Source organism: Anas platyrhynchos, chromosome 7, assembly GCF_047663525.1.
Source record: "Anas platyrhynchos isolate ZD024472 breed Pekin duck chromosome 7, IASCAAS_PekinDuck_T2T, whole genome shotgun sequence".
In the NCBI taxonomy this organism is placed as follows: domain Eukaryota; kingdom Metazoa; phylum Chordata; class Aves; order Anseriformes; family Anatidae; genus Anas; species Anas platyrhynchos.
This window is the reverse complement of record NC_092593.1, coordinates 10,467,218-10,480,287: the sequence shown is the minus strand read 5'-3', so window position 1 is coordinate 10,480,287 and position 13,070 is coordinate 10,467,218. Positions and strand designations below refer to the sequence as shown.

The following is a 13,070-nucleotide window of genomic DNA, read 5'->3' as shown; positions in this document are numbered from 1 at the left end:
TGTTTGTCTTCTGAGGTGTGTTTGACCTGAAAATACCCTAAATGAGCCTGAAGAAGCATGACTGGGCCTCACAGTTTCCCCATAAGAAGAAAAGAACCTCATAAACAACAGCATTGCTAACCTGCTGTATACAAGACCCCTTTTCTCCGCATAACAATAAACAAATTTAAACCATTTCAGCCTCGGACCCATAAACGTACAGCACAAATTTTCACTTCCCTTGAAAGCGGGTATTTCAGCTAAAACCCCTTGTTTACCCGTGGAAAGCTGGCGAAGTTTGTAACAAGTGAAGTAACGTTCAATAGACAAGTGATTTACATCGGCGGGGTCAGCTGTATACATTACGGGATTGCAGATAAGCCGTGTAAGTAAACAGGAGCACAGCGCTCTGTTATTGTGCGTGGCTATGGAGATATCGTGGGACTTCTTTGCCAGTTAATAGCATGAGGCTTCGTGGGAACTGTTTGATCTGCAGGACTTTTGCTTGGCAGTAGTTTACTTAAGGTTATTACACTCCGTTTGGAGACTCGTATTTGCTAGCCATTATTGCATTCTTAGCTCCAGGCTTCCCAGAGTTACAGGTTAGTAGGTCAATAAAAATTGCGCTGAAATGCTGGAATTGACAGGCTGGATTTTTAAACGTGGTTGGGGAATAACTATGCAGCAGGCGGAACTCTAAGGAATTTTTTTTTTCTGTGGGTCTTGATGCTTGTTAGTGGTGATGAACCAAAAATACTTGTTTGGCCTTGAATACTGAGAATGTTTCTCCATTTTTTTGTTAACAGAAGGATCAAGCTGCATAAGCCAAATGCAGTACGTGCTTTCAGGTTCAAGTGGCCAGTAGCCCTACCTGAATTTACCAAGACTTGCTTCCTTCTGCCAGTGAGCACTGGGAGTAATGCCACTGGCATTGGATGAGGCTTGCCAGTAGCAAGAATAACAATGTCATCAGGTCCCTGCTACTGCAGGCTTACATGTTCCTTTAAAACTTGAAAATTACCATGCTGTTACAGGCCAACAGTATGAAGAAGTGCACTGTTAGATTGCCATTGCTTTAAAAATACCCTGACAAAATCCTGAGTCTTCTGAGTTCAAGCATCCCAGAACTTGCTCGTGAACCAGCGATGTGTTGCAGAAGCCCAGGTCTGACTCTTCAAGCAGCTGCAGTGCAGGGTACAGTCACAAACGCAAGTTTCAAGTATTCTGCCAAATACTTGAGACGTGTGATTGACTGTGTGCGTGGAGCAGCTCCATTCATGTCATGCCGTACAATTTACGCGCTTAAAGAGAAGCATATGGCCCCCTGTGCCCAGCTCAGCAGTGTGCTGACAGTTAAGGATGGGTTGGAAGCTGGGTGAGGAGCTCTGACAGGAAAATGGGAAAGAACAAAACTTCAGGATGGCTTTGGCATCTCTTGTACTGTTTCTTCTCTCACTGCACATTGTTAAATAGTTCTGATAGGAGCGTTACATCCTTTAGCTCAAATATAATCAGTTGTATTACTTGGCATTTTCAGTCTGGTCTTTTCATCTTGGTGTTTTTAGAGAGTTTCCTCAAAGGTATTCCTGCCTCTGCTTTTTCTCATCTGTGTCTTTGCTGTTAATTGCATGCAGCACTCAATTACTGACAGGATTTGTTGCTGGAGTGAAGTCTAAGTGTATGTTTTAATAGATATTTGGTGATGCCTTCTTTCTTAAGCAAAGAACCTCTGTTGCTGTAGTAATTATGTCATGGTGAACTTCTCCACTCCTGGGCCAGGTCAGGTTGGTTCCAGCTCTTGCAGAGCTGTACCACTCTGGCGGACGAATCCTTATGCAGAGATTGAGTCACCGAAACCAGGTGTTGTGTATAAATCCACTTCTCACGCTGATTAATTTTCCATTTACAATCCTGATTTTGCAACTGGTTGACCACCTGCTTAACCTCAGAGTTACAGCATTGAAAGAGATAGGTGACTGGGTGTAAAGTCAGGTGTGTGTGGAGGTATTTGCAGGATTAAGGCTTGCAAAGATGTGCTGCACAAAAAATGTAGAAGACTTAAAAACAAAAAACAATCCCTTTTGTTTTGCTCCTATTCTCAAGAATCATGGTTGGTAGTTGCTATCAGTTCATTTAGTTAAAACGTATTCACATAGTGGGATGGAGCTGGCTTGGGACTGGTATCAAGCAGCAGGGGTTGTTTCTACTTGTGGCTTGTGCGTCTGCAGAGGTTGGAACCATTTCTTCCTACTGAGTCTGCACTGTGATAAAGTTGAGATGTGCAGAGCTGGCACTGCTCAGAAGTCAGACAGTGGAGAGGCAATTGTAATAATACTTGTCTGAGAAAACCGACCAGGAGCCTGGTAGGTTTTAGGTTTGTTTCCATTTTGAAGAAGGTCCAGAGGAATTGCTACAGCAAAATTCTGTTCATTGTTTCTAACTCTGTCATATTTAGACCTCATTTAAATTGTGTAATGGAAACTCCTAGGAATGACCAAAGAATTGACAGAATTAGGATATTAGATAGTGCATACAGACCTAAGCTGATGTGGATAGAATTAAAAATAAATGATAAAAAAAAAAAGGAAATTCTTCTTCTTTTCTTAATATATTCAAATGATTTAAACATTAAGAGAGAGAGACTGGGTGTTCTGCCAGCAAGAGTCGATATGCAAAATTCTTCTAAAAGGCAGAGACCCTGGAGTTCTCTACTTCTTTGAGAACTGATTTTTCTTCTATACTTTTCCTTGAAATGAAAATAGGATTCTTCCTTTTTCAAAAGGAGAAAAGCTTTAAAATACAGAAACTAATGGCTCATAAAGGAGAGTCAAGTACTTCTTCCTCTCTTGCTGTGGCGTATGCACTGACAGTTCACATCTGAAACATAAATTATTCCTCAGAGTAATCAGAATGGAAGTAAGATCAGGAGGGGAAAAAAACAAGGTATGGAAAAAAGTTTGATGTATCACAGAAACAAAACTTTTACTGCTGCTGTATATTGGGAAAAATAAAAGTATTTCTTCTTGTTTTTTCACATCTCCCTTCTTAGGATCTCCCTTAAATCTGAGGCTCTGAGCCAAACATTTACCAGTTGCTTTCCATATACATCTTTGTTCCATTTTCTAATAACTTTCCTTGCATTGTGTATAACCCCCTTTAAATAGACTCCTGGCTCCTTGTGGCCTGTGTTGTTCTAAATAGACAATGCAGCTGTTCTCTCATTACATTCACTTGGATCCTTAAGGCTTTACAGTTCTTCTCTGTGCCAAGATTTTGCCCATGTTGTTGCTCTAATCCACTACAGGAAGCTAAAATCTTTATCCCATTGTATATTTGCTAATAAGAAAACTTCTTGTGAACGACTGCGTGTACCAATTTCTTATGAGTGACTCTGTTTCCGAAGGTGCCTGATGATGTCCTTAGAATGGTCAGTCCATTTTTTGTTGTCACATCATTGCCATATGCACAATTATATTTTTTTTTCCATGGAAAGAGAAGTGGATCTCTGATGTTTGTTTTGCTCTTTCTCCTTTACATTAGTTGCCTGCATACCTCTTCTCTACATCCACTGTGTATGTCTGCATTCTAGCATATGTTGCTAGACTCAGATACAGAAGCCAAAGTGCACTCTGTAAGATGCTGACCCGACTGACTTGCAACCCGAAGAGCAGCTGTGTCTGTAATAAGTATGCAAGATGCAATAAATAGGGAATGTAGACCAAACCAGTGTAATAAACTCATCTTCCTCTTAATTTGGGATGAAGTCCAGAGCTACTAGTTGAACCATACTCAATATGTGGCACGTCTTGGCCTTCTTTGCATTGGCAATGAAGTGGTTCCTAGGGGCTGCTGAAAATGAGGTGGAGTCATAATCATTCCTGCAGAGGAAGACTACTCCGGGTGTTTGGCTAGGAAAGAGATGGGTGAAAAGTCTAGGCAGCCACCCATCCTTGCCACAATGTTCAATGATCCCACAGAAGGAAGAAAAACATGGGGCAAGTAGGATGACTGTTTTAAGCTGGGGAAGGCTAATAGATCTGCATGGCAAGGAATGGGACCCACAGGCAGCAAAATCCTGAGGAAGAGCAGGGCAAGCATTGTGAACAGGTGAGAGAAGGGATTGGGAGGTGAAATGACGAGCTTCGTCTTCTCAGGTGAGGAGGAAGAAAATGGCCATGTTGGATCTTGGTTTACTTCCTCTTGAAAGAAAATGATGAAATCATGTTCAGAAAGAGAACTGCAGGTTTGGAGAAATGAATCAAAGGTAGAAAATACTCAGCTGAAGTTGTATGTTCTGTGAAGTTTGAAAAGTAGTACTAGGAAATCGTGAGAACTATGGAATAAAAATGTAGCAGGACAGTCTGTCAGGTCTTTAGATTCGTGATACAGATGTTACAAAGTGTGAAACCACATTGTAAAACTGGAAGAAAGGAAATGTGCTATTAACAGCTGTTAGAAGTCCTTTGTTTTCACTGGGATTTTTCTGGGATGGAGATGCTTATATCAAACAAAGGGACAATCTGTTTATAAGTTGTTAAAATTTTTTAATAAAAGCTAATGCTGTCACTCATCACTGTAGTATGAATGCAGTTAACATAAAAAAAAAAAAGATGATGGCAGTGCTCCCAGATGTTCATTACTCCATGAAGTAAAGCCAGGTACTTGGGTACTTAGCATGTATTTTGTTGGCTGATTTTAGATTTTGTGCTAGGGTGGAGGTAGGGTAGGTTGGGATGTAGCAGTATGTGAGCTTCTCTTTCCCTTGGCATGGAAAGGCTTTTTTTTTTTTTTTTTTTAAATAGATATTTATGGCAATACTTAGATAAATATTATTAGAGTCTGGATTAATCTCCTTAACATCTTCACTCAGCAGCGGTGTAGCTGTGATAGGCTTAAGGATGGGTAAGCACCACAAGGTTTTCAGTCGTGGGTGTCTCTTAAGAGATTAACAGAACTAAAAAGGCAGACAATAGGGCTTATGTGCCAAAAGCTTGACTTCCTTTTCCATGTTAATCTCCTCTTTTTAATGATGGTAGCACAGCCCAACTATTTTTGAGTGAAATCCAAGAGAGTTAAAATGTACCTGCCTTGTTTAGTAGTAGTTGGATCGGCTCAGTGTGAGGTGTGTAATAAATGGTTCTGCTTCATTTTACTGCAGTCTTACACTGATAAATCTGTTTGAGGATAACAGGTAAATTGATGAGCTCTCATGAACCCCATGATTGTAATCTGTGAGCTAAATCCAGTGTTAATGTTCGATAGGTGTCCTGGAGTTAGGCCTACACCCTGCCTTTAGTTGTCTTCTGCCAACAGGCGTAGGTACTTTTGAATGCAACCATATTTACGGATGCTAGCTGGTTATCTGAATAATCAGCTACCAGCTGTTAGCCTAGTGTCTCTTGGTATATTAACCAAAATCATACACTCATTTCTTTTATGAACTCGTGTAGCAAAGTACCAGCGTTTCAAGCGTCCTTCAGGTGCTGTTTCCTTACCTGAGTAGGCCCACATCCAGGGAGGGCCGCTTGGCAGCTGGGAGCACTTGGGCCTTGATTAAACCCGAACCAGGTCCGTGTAGTTCTGACCTGCCTGGGTGGTTCCCAAAAGCCATGTAAATGAGAATTGCTGTTGTGGGCAGAAGCTTCAGATGAGACTTAAGTGCTTTCCAGAAGTGCTGCTGTAACAGGGTACCGCAGGGGGACAAAATGGTGTCGCTCTGTGAAGAGCTGAGCTCTGCATGCGTACTTGAGGTGTATACATGCTGCTTCCTTTCATACAGGTACATTTATGTATGAATAAAATCTTTCACTACTTTCTGAATATCATTCTTGAAGAAAACTGTACTTCCTAAAATTTAGGAGCCCTGTTACCAGCCTGTGGCTGCTGGTGGAAGTTGCCACATGCGTTTGCAGTAGGGCATCTCTGCCTTGTTTGTGTCTTACCGTTTGAGGGAAAGACCTTGCATAAGCTATCAGCATTCATAAAAAATGATTTTGTCAGGCTGTATTAGGAATTGCAGCTTTTGTTCAGGCTCGGTGTATGAGATAAATCCCTTCCAAAAGATAGGTGTTTCAGCTGATACAATGTGACAGAGTTAAATCAGATTAGAGGTTTCTTCTTTGGCTGCAATATCTACCTAAAGATAAGACAAAATTATTTATATCATAATAATTAATAAAATATATTATATATAAGGAACTGAATAATATGCACATTGATATTTGAGGTATCTGTCTAGTTTTCCACATTTTACAGGTTCTTTGTAACAGGTTATCATTATAATTATCAATATAGGCACGGTTCATAAGGTGTATATTATCTAACTCTGTAATATTACTATAACGTCCTACTAGCTGTGCTCCCAATAACATCAATGAATACTTTGCTTTAGCTAACATGCAGCCAAGTTGTAAAGGTTGACAATTAAGACTGGTGCCTCTGGCTATCCCAGTGAAAGTAGCGTTTTGATTTTTTCTTTTAATGTTGTGCTGGGATGAAGGCCAGTTGGCCTCTAAAGATAGTTTCCATAGCTACTGTCCTACACGGAAAGAAACTGCTGTTACAGCATTTTTCCTTTGGACCTTTATAGGTTTTATGCAAGCTGTCAAGACAATTAATTTTCATCAGATGTATGGGTTATTAGCTGTTGAAAGCAAGGGGGCATGGGAAGGTATATATGATGAAAAAAGCACTAAACTATTTAAAATATCAAGAGATTTCTTTATGTACACAATATGAACATGTTTCAGATTTACAAAATCCCATTACCGCAGCATCTGATATGCCAGAATGCAATCTATGCTCAAAAGACAAGGTCCTGAAATTGCTCAGCTTTTTCTGAGAATAAGTGACCTGTCACTGATTTTCACTGCTGTTTGGTGTTGGATGTTGGGATTTAGATTTATTTTTCATGCCTTTTAAAAATGAAACTTAAAAAAAGAACACCTAACTGTCAGAAAAGCTTACCAACTTTCAGAAGTCTAAAATAAAAACTGTTTCATGCTTCGTATGTATGGAAGAGGATAAAAAAGGCAGTAAATACTATGGCAGTATGTTGTGTAAAAAATAAGTATTGAGCGTGAGCTTGGTTCCCAAGGCAAATAGGGGTGATGAAGCCTTGGTTTTGCCCCGTGGTGAGGCTGCAGGCATGCCACCTGCTCACCACGGCTGGTTCTGGGAGCCATCAATGTGCCATGGAGTTAGCAGCATACACCTTGTGCTTCCCCTAGAGGCTGAGGCAGAAGTATTTGAGTACTCAGACTGTAATATTAGAGCAATTTGTGTAAATTTGACACCTTTTCTTATTCCCTCCATGTGAAGTTTTGGGCTGGGCTGTGTAACATCTGAAGGGTCAGCGGGGCAGCAAGAGCTTTTTCTTCCCAATTGTGGCATTTGGCAATTCCTGAACCCTGCTAGCTCCAGCTCTGTGGAGGTGTGCCTCTTGAAGATCCAGCTAGGCGTTCACCTGGGGTAAATCAGCTGGTGAAGTACGTGTCATTGGGGGTGGGCTCCTTTCCTGAAGTCTTACATCGCTTCTTGGTATGATGAGTGCAATTTGCTAGGGTATTTTTTATGCTGTTCCTCATTGGCGTTATGAGGTCCTTGTGTACATTTACTTAAAAACGTTTTCCTCATACAAAGGCTGGTGGCTGATGTTGCTTTGTTAAATGTTTTGCAGTCTTTGATCTGCAAGATACCACTAATTTTAAAGAAAATATGGCTTTGGGAAAGCCATGAGACATGACCTGTGGATAGGGGAAAATAGGAATTATTTAGTACCTATCTAGAAAATAGTTTTCTCTTTGTCATTTGCACTTCTGAGAGGCTGACAGCTTTGTATTCTTAAGTAAAACTGTGTTTTTTATAGACAACTATAGGAACACTGTTTATAAGGAGGTAAAGTTTTTCATAACATTTTCACAAGACAGTACTGGGGGAAGATGCTTGCTGAACAGTAACATGACCTCATGTGTCTTGAGCATTTCTTTCTTCCTGCATCTGAGATTTGGAAAAAGCATGAGTAAGCTGACTGCAGTAACTAAGTTTAGCAGGTAGCTGTATAACCATTGTGCACTAGGCCATTGCATTGATGCAGGGTGAGAACTTATCCAAAAGAGGACATCGTAAGAGGTGCTGATGGAAACCCTGAACATAATAAACTGAGCCAGTGGCTGTAGGGCAACACAAGACCATTGGGTTTTGGCCACATATTCTCAATGATCCAGCTTCTGAAGAGATGAATATGGATGTAGAGTGCAGAACAAAATCCTAACACTTTGCTTCCACGTGAAATTAGATATTAATAGCTTTCACTATGAAACATGTTTTTATGGGAGTTGCAGCAAAGAGCATCTGCTGCTTTTACAGTAAGGAATAATCTAAAACCATGGGTTTTTCTGCTTCACTAAAAAAAAAATCCTTAACTTGCCCTGTAGGTAACCTTTTAATGACAGACAAAACTAATTAAGACAGTAGCTTGTTAAGAAAAATATGTCAGCATGGAAGTAACCTTAGTGTATCAAAATATGATTATTTTTGCAGCATGATTAAACAGGAGAAGCTATTCTGTTCTGCTTTGGGGACTTTAAGAAAGGAAGGTGAATGCAAACATCCCCTAGATATTGATCCTCTGAGTTTGGAAAAGCTCTTGACGCCCGTTTTACTAACTCAGAACACTAATAGCATGCATTCTGTATTGAAGAGGATGTTCAGTTCTTTTAGCACTCTTGTAAAATACTGTTAAGAGCCACTGATAAAAGTTTCCTGGTGAACCCTGGTTCTTGAGAAGATTGCTTCAGCTGCCTTTTGCACAGACGTTTGCCAGTTACTGGTGGGGCTGGATGTGAAAGCAGCTGCTTACTGCAGCCTCACACCGATCCTCTGAATCCCAGGTGAACGCATACCTTTGGTTTAAGCAGCAAATATTCAAGATGTCCATATGTGTGTTGTCTGTCAGCTGTCTTGATCTCATAACCTGAAGGCATGACCATGTAGTGACATGGAGTTCACCCGCAAAGTTGATCACCAATTTCATATATGGCTGTTTGTCTTCTTCACTAATGTAAGTACTTTAAGTGTAGTTCAACTTAAGCTCAAGATTAGGCTCACCTGGGTAATAGGCAGATGCCCTTTACTGGATTTATTTGTCAGTCTGGCTTTTGCCTGGGGAATTAAATTTTGAAATAATCAATACCTTGATTTCAGACTGATGTTTTCCTGATTCTGTTAATGAGATAATTCTTGAGGTGATGTTATGTGACCACTGTTCGTGGTTTGGATTTTGCTTCCTAGAAAGGTGAGGTATCTGGCTAGTGGCAGTGACTGTAATAAGTCATTTCAGACCACAATTTATTACTCAGCCTCATAGATAAAATATCAGATTTTTTTTTTCTGCTGTGAAATAATGGCAAGGAGTTCTGTTCAAATATCAAATTGGCTTCAAAATGTTATTCTTAAACTGGAGAAATGCAGACTTGTGTAAGCATCTGGTTGACAGTTGAACATCTGAAGATCTTTCTATGTTAATATTTCAGACAGTTAATATTTAAATCATTGTTAATATACATTTAATGTTTGTTTGGAAATGCCTGAATGCTAAACATCTGCATCGTGATTCACCCTTATCTTTTAAATTATTTATTTTGTTTGCTGAAATTAAACTTCCATTGAAGTTGATGCTATTTGAGCTCTGAGAAGCTGTCCTCATTCATAGAGGAGAGCTTGCTGATGTCCTTGGGGAAGATCTTTTATGATGCCCTAAAAGGGTTTAAGTTGTCTGGGGTTTCTTGAAGGTGTTTGCTTCCCTGGTTCAGCTTTTAAACAGAAATCTTTCTTTTTTTTTTTTTTTTTTATCTTTCTCCAGGTATCATTTTCAAGGAAATGCTAGGAGTACACATTTTCATAATTTTGTTACAATTTGGCAATGCATCATGAGTAATTAGAAAAGTTTTAAATTACAATTTTGTCCCAGACATGTTGAGCTGTACTAGCTGAAAGGACAGCTCAGGATGTGCCTGTGCTTATCTGAAAGTTTTTCATTTAACATGAAGAGATCAATGTTTAAAGTTTCTGTATTGAAGCAAGTCCTTGTTGCTGTATAACTGCGTGTGCTCAGTAAAACAACTTGAGTGAAGCAGGTGGATCTTGTGCCAGTTGCTGTTCAGCTCTTGCATCATCACCAGACAATTACCGAGGCTGTGATTTGACTGTGTGAGTTTAAACGGCTTCATAAATACACACAAATACTTCCATTGCTCCAGTAATAATCGTGATGTGCTTTGGATTTAATTTTCACTGTCATTAAGTGTTACGCTGGCAGAACTGTCACTGAGAAGTGAGGTTCTCTATCTTTACTTGACCGTGTTTGAAAGCATTTTGCATACATTACCAAACGCTGTGCCCATTATTTAAAGTGACACGGGTAATTTCTGCATTAAAATTAGCCTGTGTGCGTGCCAGCCACTGTTTGATCCAATGCAAATACTGCTCTTTGAGAAGCTCTCCTCAGTCTGGGCGAGGGTCCCTGTAGAGCCGTGTCCTTCTCACAGCCGGTCTTTTCTTCTCTTTTGGGTCTACTGAGATTGCGGAGCTTGAGTTAGAGGTTCCAGTTAATCATCTAATTTGTCAAAACACATAATCAGCCAGAGGCCACTGGCTTTGACTTTATCTAGTTGTCTTTTGTAGACAGAGTGATAGAAGAAACAATTATATCATTAGCATGTAACTGATTTTATTGCTGTAAGGCTGCATAAATATGAATTCATGGATTGGGTTACTGAAGGATACTTCAAAGTGGTTTTCAGCATGCTAATTTTTTTTTATTTCTGGCATAATGAGACATGATTTAGACCACATTATTTTGTTTAAGGCATGGCAAAGCACGTTCCTGAAGCTGGGAGAGTACTGGGGGAAGTCCAACAGTTTGTAACTTCTCCAAGAAAATTGTTATGCTATCACTTTTTTTCTTTGAATAAACAAGGGATTCTCTGTTACTTCCTTCCCTGCTTCTCTCCTCTTCACAAAACTGGTAGGTATGCTGAAGTTTACATGGACTCGTGTTTCTGAAATCTAAAATCTAAGTGGTGATTACTGTCTATCAGTAAATCCAAACCATTTTTATGTCGACATTTGAGGATGCGTGTAGGAAAGGATGCGTTTCTTTCATCTCTCTCCTGCTGGGAGTCCGAGCAGAAGGCCCCTGCGGGGCTTGCCTTGATGCTCGGCGTCTGCCAGGAGCGGGCAGCTCTTGCTGCTGGCTGTTTGCAGGTGGCCCGAGAGCCAACTGTTGCACACCACCGAGCGACCTGTTGCTCTGTAAGTAAACATCATCTGCTTTACCTTGTACTGCAGGCACATCTTTTGTACAAAGATGACCTTGGCAGACTATCTAATGTGTCCTTTAACTATGAAATAGGCTTTTTCCTTCCAGAATTATGAAAAATGGATGGTCATCTGAAATTATTTTCATAATTGGTTTATTTTTCACTGCCACAGTGTAAGCTAATGTGATTGAATAGGTGCACAAGAGCTTTTAATAATGGAGATCAAGGATATACACATGTAAAACGGAGTAGCTGATTTCATAGCAGTGTTGCAAGTATTACAGGTATTGCTCATCTTCCAGCATATGTACTCAGTATTGATCAATTATTAAATTCTGTGCTGCAAACTGTATTTCTGTCTTTTTAGTAGCCCTTTTTGTTTCTTCTATTGGTCCTTTCTTCAAAGCGCATTTAGGAAACTGTTACCTGTCTTGTATGATTAGTTTTGTTTACCTGCTCTCACTTTGACTTTTACTTGTTGGGCACCCACAGACTTGTGAGGGGTTTCTGTGCATGGTATCCCAGAATGGAAATTTGGAGGCATAAATACAGGAAATGTGTGGTTTACACATGTATGTTTCCCCTCGTACTTCAAGTATTAATATGTACCTGCTGGTTTGGTGTATATTTTGACCTATTCTGATTGCTTCCTGGGTACAAAGCACTCGGCAGTACTGCTCTGCAATCGAAGTGCCCAGTGCTGGGTGTTGATGCACGCAGTTAATACCCGTGGGAGGTGGTGGTGCTACTGTCCTGCTGCACCCACAGATCTGCAGAGCATCTCACTGTTCAGTTTGTTTTCCTGTAAAATGATGTGAGAAGAAATTCTCTCAGCTGAGTTGGTAGAGGAAAGCAGAGATGGGATGCGGGACAGAACTCTGCTGCAGGGACTTGATCCAAGTGTGAGCTGCCTCTGGCCCTGAAACGGAGCCATCCCCAGCCTGCATGACTGAGCATTATTCATGAGCCTTAATAAAAGGATATTGGTAGTCTTGAGGGTGCTAAAGGGAATGACAAGAAGCAACGAGCAGTTTAAAGAGTAAAGAAAGGGAATTTTTCTGAACAACTCTGATTCTCTTTGAGCAGAGGGTCATTATAGATTTGCTAGCGTGTGTGGCAGAATACTTGAAAGCATTGAACTGCTACAGAAATGGAAAAAGTCAAGAAAAAAATCCAGGGAGTCAAATGGAATGAAATCACTTTTATTTTATTTCTTGTCCATCAAGGGGAAAAAAAAAGGACGTTTTTTTCAAGGTATATTCCAGTGCTTAATTGGAACAGGACATGAATGACAGCACGAAGGTTACAGAGCATGTAATAAATGACACTCAGAGAAAAGACATGGTGTTTGTAAGTGCAGTCTGGTAAGAAAAACACAAGTCCTGATGCTGTGGGCTTTCTGGATGGTTTAAAAACCTATTGCACTGTACAGCACCCTAAAAAAGTGATTACAAAGAATACCAGGAATGTGTTATGATGATCTGGGAACAAAGGAGAGGAAATGGAGGTAATAGGTCAACCAGTAATGAAGCAAAATCAGATATCCTCTTTGATTTGTAAGTGTGAAACTGAGAAGAATTTGTAGAGAATGAGGAGAAAATCTTCCTAAACATTGTCACAGCCAACTTGAGAGATGAGTGCATCACTGAGGCATAGCAGAAGGAAAGCTAGTTAGGAAGAAAGCAGTAGGATCTAAGAGATGCTTGTTGACATACCAGTGTATTTGATTTTTTTTTTTTTTTTGAGCTTTACACCCTCATTTTTCTTCAG

At 40.1% G+C, this 13,070-nt stretch overlaps 1 protein-coding gene across 25 annotated transcripts in view; it reads left to right on the top strand.

Moving 5' to 3' along the window:
• The window catches only part of NCKAP5 (NCK associated protein 5), a 435,119-nt gene that overhangs the window by 200,648 nt on the left and 221,401 nt on the right, over positions 1 to 13,070 (top strand). The window lies entirely within an intron of this gene.